This window comes from Crinia signifera, chromosome 3 (genome assembly GCF_055691185.1).
Source record: "Crinia signifera chromosome 3, ASM5569118v1, whole genome shotgun sequence".
NCBI lineage: Eukaryota > Metazoa > Chordata > Amphibia > Anura > Myobatrachidae > Crinia > Crinia signifera.
Window position 1 is genome coordinate 222,123,253 of NC_139219.1, and position 10,941 is coordinate 222,134,193.

Sequence of the window (10,941 nt, forward strand, 5' to 3'; positions counted from 1 at the left end):
CTGACCAGAAGAGCGAGGCAGATCCTAACAAAATCCATGGAAACGTGTGACCACAGTTTTGGGGGAATAGCCAATGGTAACTGAGGACCCATAGGAGAAGCCCGAGGAGATTTGTTCCTGGCACAAACCTAGCAAGACTGAATAAAGTCCTCCACATCTTTCCTCATAGCGGGCCACCACACTGCACGGGACAACAACTCCAATGTCTTGGAGACTCCAGGGTGATCTGATGTCCTGCAAATGTGGAATTTAAAAAAAAATGTCCGAAACCTCACAAAAAGTCTCCCTGAATGAGTGGCATTACGTGCCAAAGACTGGGCGTGCAGAATTGTGAAGAATACAGTAGGACTTTAACTGTGGAGAAACTTCTTGAAAGAGCATCAGCCCTGGTGTTCTTTGAACCTGGTCTAAATGTAATAACAAAATTAAAACAAGCAAAAAACAAGGCCTGGCATTAACTCTCTTACCCCCTCTAAACAGTGTCTCCACTCTTCTAGAGCACACTTAATGGGTAAAAGTTCCCAGGTTCCCCACATCATAGTTACTTTCTGCAGTAGTAAACTTCAAAGAAAAAGCACAAGGATGGAGAAGACCATCCAATTTATCCACCAGAGAGAGTACAGCCCCAATTCCCACCTCCGATGCATCTACCACTACAATCAAAGGGAGCTCTGGATCGGGATGGCGTAGAATCATGGCATAAATAAATTACTCCTTTAATTTTTTAAATGCTTTATGAGCCTGCAGTGACCAGTTAGAGGCATCAACCACCTTCCTGGTAAGAGACACAATAGGCGCAACAATGGACGAAAAGGAGGGAATGAAGCTACGGTAGTAGGTCGCTAACCACAAAAATTTCTAAAGCCTTGAGATTAGTGGGTTGGACCCAGTCCATAATGGCTTGCACTTTAACCGGATCCATTTGAAATTCCTCAGGAGAAATAATATAACCTAAAAAAATAACTTTTAACTTCAAACTCACATGTCTCAAGTTTAGCAAAGAGATTATTCTCTCTCAGCTTTTGTAACACCGATTGGACATGACCCCCAGGGGCGGATCCAGGATAAAATGACAGGGGGGGCACCATGATAAAAGAGGGTTTAGGTGGGGGAGGGGCGGTGTTAGTGGTGTCAGTGTACATGCTAAGAGAGCGGCAGAGAGAGGGTGGGAATGGGATTAAAAATAGACACTTCAAAAACACAAGATGAAAGTAACCAGCGCTGGGTGTAGACTTTGCTTGTAGTCTTGGAGAACAGGTGGTTTAATTAACCAGGAAGCAATTAGAACCACACTTACTTTTTAGTTCTTCCACGAGTACACAAAGCAGTTTCTTTAAAACCTCTAATAAGGCACCTCGCAGGGGATATTATGATCGCCAGACACTTACTTAAACATTCTTTCACGAGTACATCAAAAGGTATCTTTCACTATCCTTTTCAGGTAAACGATATTCAGCCAACACAGTAATGAGTAAAGGGTGACTTACTTTATTGTTCTATCTCGCATGCATGTAAAGGTATCTTGCATCACACGTCCGTAAAACAAGCCAGGTTTTATTAAAAAGATCCACATACACAACGAAAAGACAGGAGCCGCTCACTTCAACAACCAAGCCGGATGGAAAACAGTCTTTCTCCCTGTCTGTCGCGCTGCAGCACGAGAGGATAAGCCGGACGGCTGGGAGCTTCGGCGGGTGGCAGTACACAGGCAGTAACAGGCAATTCTAACTCTGATCCGTCAGAGTGATGTCGGCCAGCAGCAATCAACGCGTTTCGGACCTTTGTCCTTTTTCAAGATATCTATATTAATTTTTTAAATGCTTCATGAGCCTGCAGTGACCAGTTAGAGGCATCAACCACCTTCCTGGTAAGAGACACAATAGGCGCAACAATGGACGAAAAGGAGGGAATGAAGCTACGGTAGTAGGTCGCTAACCACAAAAATTTCTAAAGCCTTGAGATTAGTGGGTTGGACCCAGTCCATAATGGCTTGCACTTTAACCGGATCCACTATTCAAATAGTGCCACATGGATTGTGTCAAAATTCACATAATGCCACACAGATTGAGCCAAAATTTACATAATAACACACGGATTGAGCCAAAATTAACATAATGCCAAATGGATTGAGCCAAAATAAACATAATGCCATATGGATTGTGTCAAAATTCACATAGGGCCTTCTTTTGGTTCATTATTTCTGACAAAATCCTTCTTAGATGGGCAAAACCATGTGCACTGCAGGTGGGGCAGGTGTTACTTGTGCAGAGAGAATTAGATTTGGGTGGGGTTTTACTTCAAAGTGAGATCTATATTGCAGTGTAAAAATAAAGCAGTCAGTATTTTCCCTGCACAGAAACAAAATTACTCACCCCAATCTAATTCTCTCTGCACATGTTACATCTGCCCCCCCTGCAGTGCACATGGTTTTGTCCATCTAAGAAGGATTTTGTCAGAAAGAATGAACCAAAATAAGGCCCATAATGCCACACGGATTGAGCCAAAATTCACATAATGCCACACGGATTGAGACAAAATTCACATAATGCCACACGTATTGAGCCAAAATTCACATAATGCCACACGGATTGTGACAAAATTCACATAATGCCACACGGATTGAGCCAAAAGTCACATAATGCCACACGGATTAAGCCAGAATTCACATAATGCCACATGGATTAAGCCAAAATTCACAATACGTTTCATAAACAGGAACATTATCCACCAAAGGCGCGCATTAAACATTTACACCATAATGTCCATTACACGTTAAGTTACACGCCATTATGTCCATTATGTATTATGTCAAACACCATAATGCCTATTAAAAATTATGCTACATAAGTGCTGCTTATCTACATGCTCATTGCCAAGGGTTCCATGCTCATTGCCAGAGGTTCCATGCTCATTGCCATGTGGGATTACATGCTCATTGCCAAGGGGAATACATGCTCGCGGTAAATGGGGGACAGCCGCCGCCAGGCAGAAGTGATAGCCACTGACAGTGGCAGATCCTGGCTGTATTCAGAGCACTACAGGTCCCGGCTATTTGAAATAATACCCCTTTCACACCAGAAAATGCATTCCCAGGTTGGACCCTTTTACACCAGCCTAGTCCCTGCATTTTCTGGTGTGAGGGGGAGAGAAAACCACCCCTCCCCCCCTTTAACCAGTTATCTTATTTAACCGGCTATATCTTCGGAACCAACTGATCCATTTACATGAGACAAGTATCATATTGAAGAACTTTTGAGTGGGCTTTGAATGATTTTGGTCCAGTGAAACTGGAACGTTTGGTTCCAGAATAATCTGCCCTCAAAGAACATGAACAGCCATGAAATTACATTTCAAAAATAAAAAAATTAGTTTACACTAAATATTTCTGGAACCGATTGACCGATATGGACCTGCCTGGTATCATATTGAAGGCCCAGCGATTTGGAATTGAATGAGATCAACCACAAGCTTCTGTGATGCCAGGGGGGAACTGGCAGCCGTCGGAACCGGGTGGGGGTCAGAATTGACGGGTCCCATATTATCCTATGGGGAAAAAACTTTACAGTTTTGCCAGGCGATATCTCTGGCTCTCTGGGGGGGCTAGAGACATGGGGCTGGGCTCGTTGGAAAGCCCTGGTCCTCAGCCCAGGTGCCCCCCCTGAATCCGCCACTGATGACCCCTATGTTGCTCCAATGTCCTAGAGAAACTTAATATACAACAAAGACTCCCAGGGTGACGTTGTTAATAAAATCCAGGAAGACAGCAGGGGCATTTGGCAACCCAAATGGCATAACTAGGTACTCATAATGCCCAGAGTGGGTATTAAAGGCTGTCTTTCATTCATCACCTGCTTCTATCTGTACCAAATTGTATACATCCCATAAGTTAATCTTAGAGAAGAAGGAATCTATGCAAAGTTGGTAGAATAAAATGGATTTTAACGGCAAGTGATAAGAGTTCTTTACCGTGATAAGATTTAACTGCCTATAATCAATGCATGGACGCAAGGAGCCATCCTTTTAAGCAACAAAAAGAACCCTGCTCTCACTGATGATTTGAAGGCCTAATAAAACCTTTCTTTACACTCTCCTCTATGTACTCTTCCATTGCCTTCGCTTCAGGCAGGGATAAAGAGTACAGTCGACCTTTGGGGAACTTAACATTAGGATTAATGGCACAGTTGTATGGACGATGGGGTGGTAGAGAGTCTGCTTCTGTTTAGAAAAAAAACATCTGAATAGGCACAATACTGAACTGAGAGCCCCGGAACACAGGACTTGATCGTGCATCCCTGGAGTGTCAGGCAATTAGAAGCATACTCCTTACCTCAGTGTAATAATTCTCCCTTTACCCAATCAATAACCTAGTTATGCTTCCTAAGCCAAGGTACCCCCAAAACCACAGATACCATAGGACTGTGAACAACAAAAAAGGATAGTCTTTCAGTATGGGTTACCCCAACACTCAGGTCAATGGGTGTGGTGTGGTGTCCAATAATCCCTTTGGGCAAAAGGTTGCCATCCAAGCCACAGACTGAAACTGGTCCTTAGTGAATTGGATATCCATAAAAGTCCCCAAAACACCACTGTCTACAAATGCCTGGGTTTCTATCCGGTCTAGCCCCTCCATCAAGTGTACCAAAGGTAAAACTGAATTGTTAGGAGATAATAAAGATAGGCCTAAAAGGATCTCTCCTGGAATCCTAAGGCCTTAAGATTTCCTGGACATTCTGGGCAAGCGCTAACCACATGCCCCCTGCCAACGCAATATATATAAACGCCTTGAGAACATCAGTGGGCCCTCTCCTGATTTGACAAGTGAGTAGCCTGAATCTGCATAGGTTCCTCGCTGTCAAAATTAGTATCCCCTAAACTCATAGGAGGCTGGAGAGGTGGGTGATCCCGCTCAGAACGCTTGTCTATACGAATAACCATTTGCATACACTGGATGAACAGCAGGCTCCAGATCCATTACCAGGGGTGGAGAAGGATTAGACCTTCACCCTCCACCTAACAGAGGTTCCTGCACCGTAACAAACGCTACAAACAATGACCTCCCACACCCAATATTCAGCCACTCACCTCCTCATTCTAATTTGGGTAAATTTTTATTGAAACAAATGAGGGTGAATGTACATCTGTACAGTTAGCAAACAGTATTGTCATTTTTAAATTGCATCCGTTTATACATGTATGGACAACAGAAACAATAAAACACTTGCCATCATTTCGACATAAATCAGTCTCTGAGTGTTCTTTGTGGCAAGGTTAAGCATCCATAGGTAATGTCGAGAATGTTCAATTGTAGCACAGATGTACATATGAAATTGTCAAATAGATTTTTTCCCCTAATAAACTATCCCGGTACCCACGCTTTGAGTACCATCTCCCCTCCCACCAACAAATAGAAAAGTAGTAGAAAGAGGAAGAAAGAGAAAGAAAATAAGAGAGAATACAAAAAGAAAAATACAATAAAATAGGTATGCCTAGAAGATATAGTTGTGTAGGCAAGTAGTACGCCAACCGCTGTGAGGGCAGCAGGGTATATTTATCACGTCCCCCAGGCAGGGGGGCATTCTTATTGTGTTAAGGCAGACGAGGATGCCACGACACGGGTCATGGTACAAAGGGAGGGGGGGGGCGGGGACCATCAGGGCCTCCCCTGTGGATGATCAACGAGCTGTTTGTTTATGTCGTGGGGTCGGCGGGCAGGGCCAGCCTAGAGGAGGTCCATCTATCCCACTTGGCAGCATAGGGAGCGAGCGAGCCCCTCGATCTGTAGGTAAACCTCTCATGGCCCACAACCTCATTGACAAGCGCCCTCCAGTGGTAAATATTCGGGCATGATACGTCAAACCATTTCCTGGCTATGAGCACCTTCGCGAGGGCAGTAAGGCAGAGGACATATTTATAAACTGGGGGTGAGTGAGACTCCTGTATTCCCAAAGCAAACATACAGTATTTAGAGTCAAAGGAAGGGAGAGACGGCTCAGTGAGGAGTACATCTGCCCAGACCGCCTCCCAGAAGGCCAAAATCGTCGGGCAAGACCATAACATGTGCCAGAAGTCGGCGCCAGGTGACGCGCATCTGGGGCAGGCGTCATCCGGTTTAAGCCCCGCTCGCAGCATGGAGAGTGGGGATCTATAGGCTCTATGTAGTATATAGAATGACACTTGCTGGTATTTCAAGCAGGGGGTAGCGTACCTGACTGAGTCTAGAATCTCGGTCCACTGTTCCCCATCAAGTTCCCCAATACTGAGCTCCCATTTAGCTTTAAGATGGTCAAGGCTGTTGGTGTCTGTTTGGCTGATAATGCATTTATGAATGGTGGAGACTTGCTTTGTGGTGGCCAGGGACTGGAGGAGACTTTTAATTGGGGAGTCGGAGGTAGAGGGGGGGGAGTCACCGAACTGAGTCCGGGCCGCATGTCTGAGTTGTAAGTATCTGTAAAAAGATCTATTGGAAATCTGGAGCTCCTCTGAAATTTGTTGGAATGTTTTAATGGTGCCCGTGGAAAAGAGCTGTGAGATTGATGTGAGGCCTGCCCTCAACCAGAAACCATCAGAGGAGAGCTGTTTGAACTCTGGGTACGACCTGTTGAACCATAGGGGAGTCTCCCCATCCACCCCATCCCAGCCACATATTTTGTGGGATTGGCGCCAGATGAGTAGCGCCTGCCTGAAGAGAGGGGACAGAGTAGGTTTAAAGGGGGAGGAAAGAAGAAACTGAAGGGGGGGGGGGCGGGACCCCACACACTCGGCAAAGGTGCCCTCAAAAGTAGGGCCTGATCTCCCCATTATCCAGTCTGATATATGTGCCAGTTGGGCTGCAAAGTAGTAGAGCCTGAAATCGGGGAGTCCCAGACCCCCGTCCACCCTTGGCTTAGTAAGGGTCTTGATTGCGATCCTAGGGGGCCTGTTTGCCCATATGAAGGAGGAAAGGAGCGTGTTGATGGCCAGGAATACATGCTTGGGAATGTAGATCGGGGAGTGTTGGAGTAGGTATAGATACTTAGGGAGAATAGACATTTTGATAAGGTTAACTCACCTCCTCATTCTAGGCAAGAGGCTCAATTCTCAGCCAATTGGGGAGACCATCAAGCAGCATTTCAGGAGCTGCTCAGATGCCAGGCTAGGAGCATGGAGACTATTGCCCACCAGACTACAAGAACGCAAAGATCCTCCAGCTGGCATCAGCACAATATGGAGCGCATTTTACAGGACATGCGGGTGGACAATATAAGCTTCCAAAAAAGATTCCTCTCCATTATGGAAGCTAACACAGAAAAGCATGCTCAGGGTGATGGAAAGTAGGGCGTAAGCCACAAGGAAGCTCAACAAGTAAATCGCAGATAGAGGCAGCAGCGTGTGGCTCTAAACCTGCCAGCACCTGTGACAGGTACTGTGGGAAAGTGGGCTGTGAGATCCCAATGCCTCTGCAAGTGACAGCCTGAAAACTAACTGTAGCCATAAAGTACAGCACAGCCAACAGTTTATGCAGGCCTGAGACAGCACGTCAGCATCCTGTCTCAGGTTCTAGCTCCAGTCTGATGAGGTTATACAGACAGAAAATGTTGTCACGATTGTGCAGGAAAAACTTTACAACCTCATCATCCGGCATTGCGTTCAGCTTCAAGTGCATATTAAATAAACAATGCCTGCACAGCCCCCGGGCTACCTGCACAATCTGCTGATCATGTTTAGTTTCCTGACCCTGGCATCTTCTTCGCTGGTGGCAGAGCCTTAAGGAATCTCACAGCCCCATCAGATAATCCACTTCAGAAGTAGACATGCTTGTAAGATGCAGAGAAGTGTCTGCCTGTGCTTAAGGCTTTTTATAGGCCATACACATGAGCTGTGGAGTGATGTTTCATTAGTTTCACATGTCAAACATGAATCTAAAACATGGTCTATGTGAAATTCTTATTTTGAAATGAATTTCCATGTTTTACGGACAATGTTTGACCAATTTCTGGCTGTAATCACAAATACGAGATCATAGTAAATTTGCAAATCCTATTAAAGTCTATGGAGAAATGCGGCGGAGTCCTATCGCTGGTGTAGTCATTCTTACATGTGTTAGCGGCTGTGGTTTTTATTCGTAAAAGCCGCAAAATTGTCGCATTTTTACAATGTGCGGTTTGTGGTTGTGAATGCAGGGGCAAATGCAGGATTCTCAGGGGCGGGGTTTCCAGACATATATACGTACACACACTGGATATACTGTACATATATATATATATATATATATATATATATACTGTATATAATATACATACACACATTCTTCTGTACGTACACACTGCAGGCACCAATACATACATAGCATACTCAAAGCATGTACACATGCAGCATACATCCACATAGAAAGAACACACACATAGTATATATTCATACACACAACATGTACACACAGACACACACACAACATTCCCAGACAGACACACAGATTGTACATACATATAGCATACATTCCTACACATAGATACACACAGCATGTACAAACAGCATGTACACACAGACACACATAGCATAACCAGGGCTGGCAACATAATTTTTAGGGCCCCATACACAGATATCTCTGAGGGCCCCCACCCCCTCAAACTATGCTATTGAATGCAAAGTGCGTCCATTTTATGTTGGAACATAAACGACGCACTGCGGCCTGCGTTCTTTCCCACTGACGTGCTCTCTCACCCCACAGCTTGTGCTCTACCACACTGACGCACTCCCTTACCCCACGGCCTGCGCTCTATACTGTAACAACAACACACTCCCTTATCCTAAGTTCTATTAAACCGACGCAATCCGTCACCCTGCGGCCTGCGGCCTGCGTACTATCACACTACCGTACTCCTCCACCCCACAGCTTGCGCTCTCTATCACACTGACACACTCTCTCACCCTGCAGCCTGCGCTATATCACACTGATGCCCTCCCTTACCCTGCTGCCTGCGCAATAGCACACTGACGCCCTCCCTCACACTGCAGCCTGTGCGCTATCACACCTACGCCCTCCCTCACTCTGCAGTCTGTGCTCTATCACACTGGTGCACTCCCGCAGCCTGCACTATATCACACTGATGCTCCCTCACCCTGCAGTTTGCACTATATCACACTGGCACACTCCCTCACCCTGTGGCCTGCGCTATATATAACACTGATGCTTCCTCACCCTGCAGTCTGCACTATATCACACGGGCACACTCCCTCACCCTGAGGCCTGTGCTATATAACACTGATGCTCCCTCACCCTGCAGTCTGCACTATATCACACTGGCACACTCCCTCACCCTGCAGCCTGCGCTATATCACATTGACACCCTCCCTCACCCTGCAGTCTGTGCTCTATCACGCTGATGCTCCCTCACCCTGCAGTCTGCGCTCTATCACACTGGCGTACTCCCTCAACCTGCAGCCTGCACTATATCACACTGGCGTACTCCCTCACCCTGCAGTCTGCACTCTATCACATTGGCATACTCCCTCACCCTGCAGCCTGTGCTATATCACGCTGATGCTCCCTCACCCTGCGGTCTGCGCTACATCACACTGGCGCACTCCCTCACCCTGTGCTATATAACACTGATGCTCCCTCTCCCTGCAGCCTACGCTCAATCACACTGATGCTCCCTCACCCTGCAGTCTGTGCTCTATCACACTGGAGTACTCCCTCACCCTGCAGTCTGCGCTCTATCACACTGGCGTTCTCCCTCACCCTGCTGTCTGCGCTCTATCACACTGGCATACTCCCTCACCCTGCAGCCTGCGCTATATCACACTGATGTTCCCTCACCCTGAAGTCTGCAGACTTGTCCAAACAAAGTAACGGAGTAGTGGATATTAGCCAACATTACTCAGTTGTTGCAGTAGCATATCCACACATACTTAGAGGTAGGTGTGGTGCTGGTGGTACAAGCATGTGGAATGATGGAACAGTAAGCCCACTGAGGTTATTTTGGGATAAGCAATCACCCTTTATTCTATCAGATTAACAAAATCTGTGATTACCTTGATAAGCATCTCAGACGCATGCTAAAATGCAATCTTTGCAGCTTAACGAGCCAACCTGAATCAGGCCCTTTGCAAATGGACAAAACCATGTGCACTGCAGGGGGGCAGATGTTACATGTGCAGAGAGAGTTACATTTGGGGGAGTTATTTTGTTTCTGTGCAGAGTAAATACTCCCTGCTTTATATTTACACTGACATGTAGATTTCAGTTTGAACACACTCCACCCAAATCTAACTCCCTGCACATGTTATATTTGCCCCACTTGCAGTGCACATGGTATTGCCCATTTTGAGAAAGATTTTGCTTTTGCGATCAACTCTGAATCAGGCCCTTTTATTCTTTTTTTATTTTTTTACGTTTCAATATTGTTGGAAATCATGGTACACATTACATTAACTTCCCTATTTGATGTTTTTTTACTTTGAATATATATATTCTATTTTGATTTTTGCAATAAGTTTAAAGGTCCATACACACTGGGCGACTATGCCCAGCGTGTATGGACAGCGATGATCGCGTTCATCGCCGGGGGTAAAGCCGCTCAGTGCATACTGAGCCGCTTTAGTGTGCAGAGCGCACTGATGCATCGTGCGAGAAGCATGGCGAATGTAGCGAGCCGTGTGAGGGGACACGGTACACTTAGACAGTGTCCATGTTGACTATTTCAACATTCAGGACAAAAAAAGTGAAAACCTCATGTCAACCTTTTGACGGTGGATCTCCCCATTGTTAACCTAATGCTTGTGTCGACCACCCAATCCTGTTGACCTTAGCCAAGTTAACCTGTTGACCTTCAGTGGTCAACCCAATGTATGTCGACCTTAATGACCCATAACAAGGAGCTCAACCATTATGGCAGACTTTCTGGTTATGAGGGTAGAAAAAGACAGGAAGGGCGGAGAACCTGAGGATTCAAAGGAGTCAAA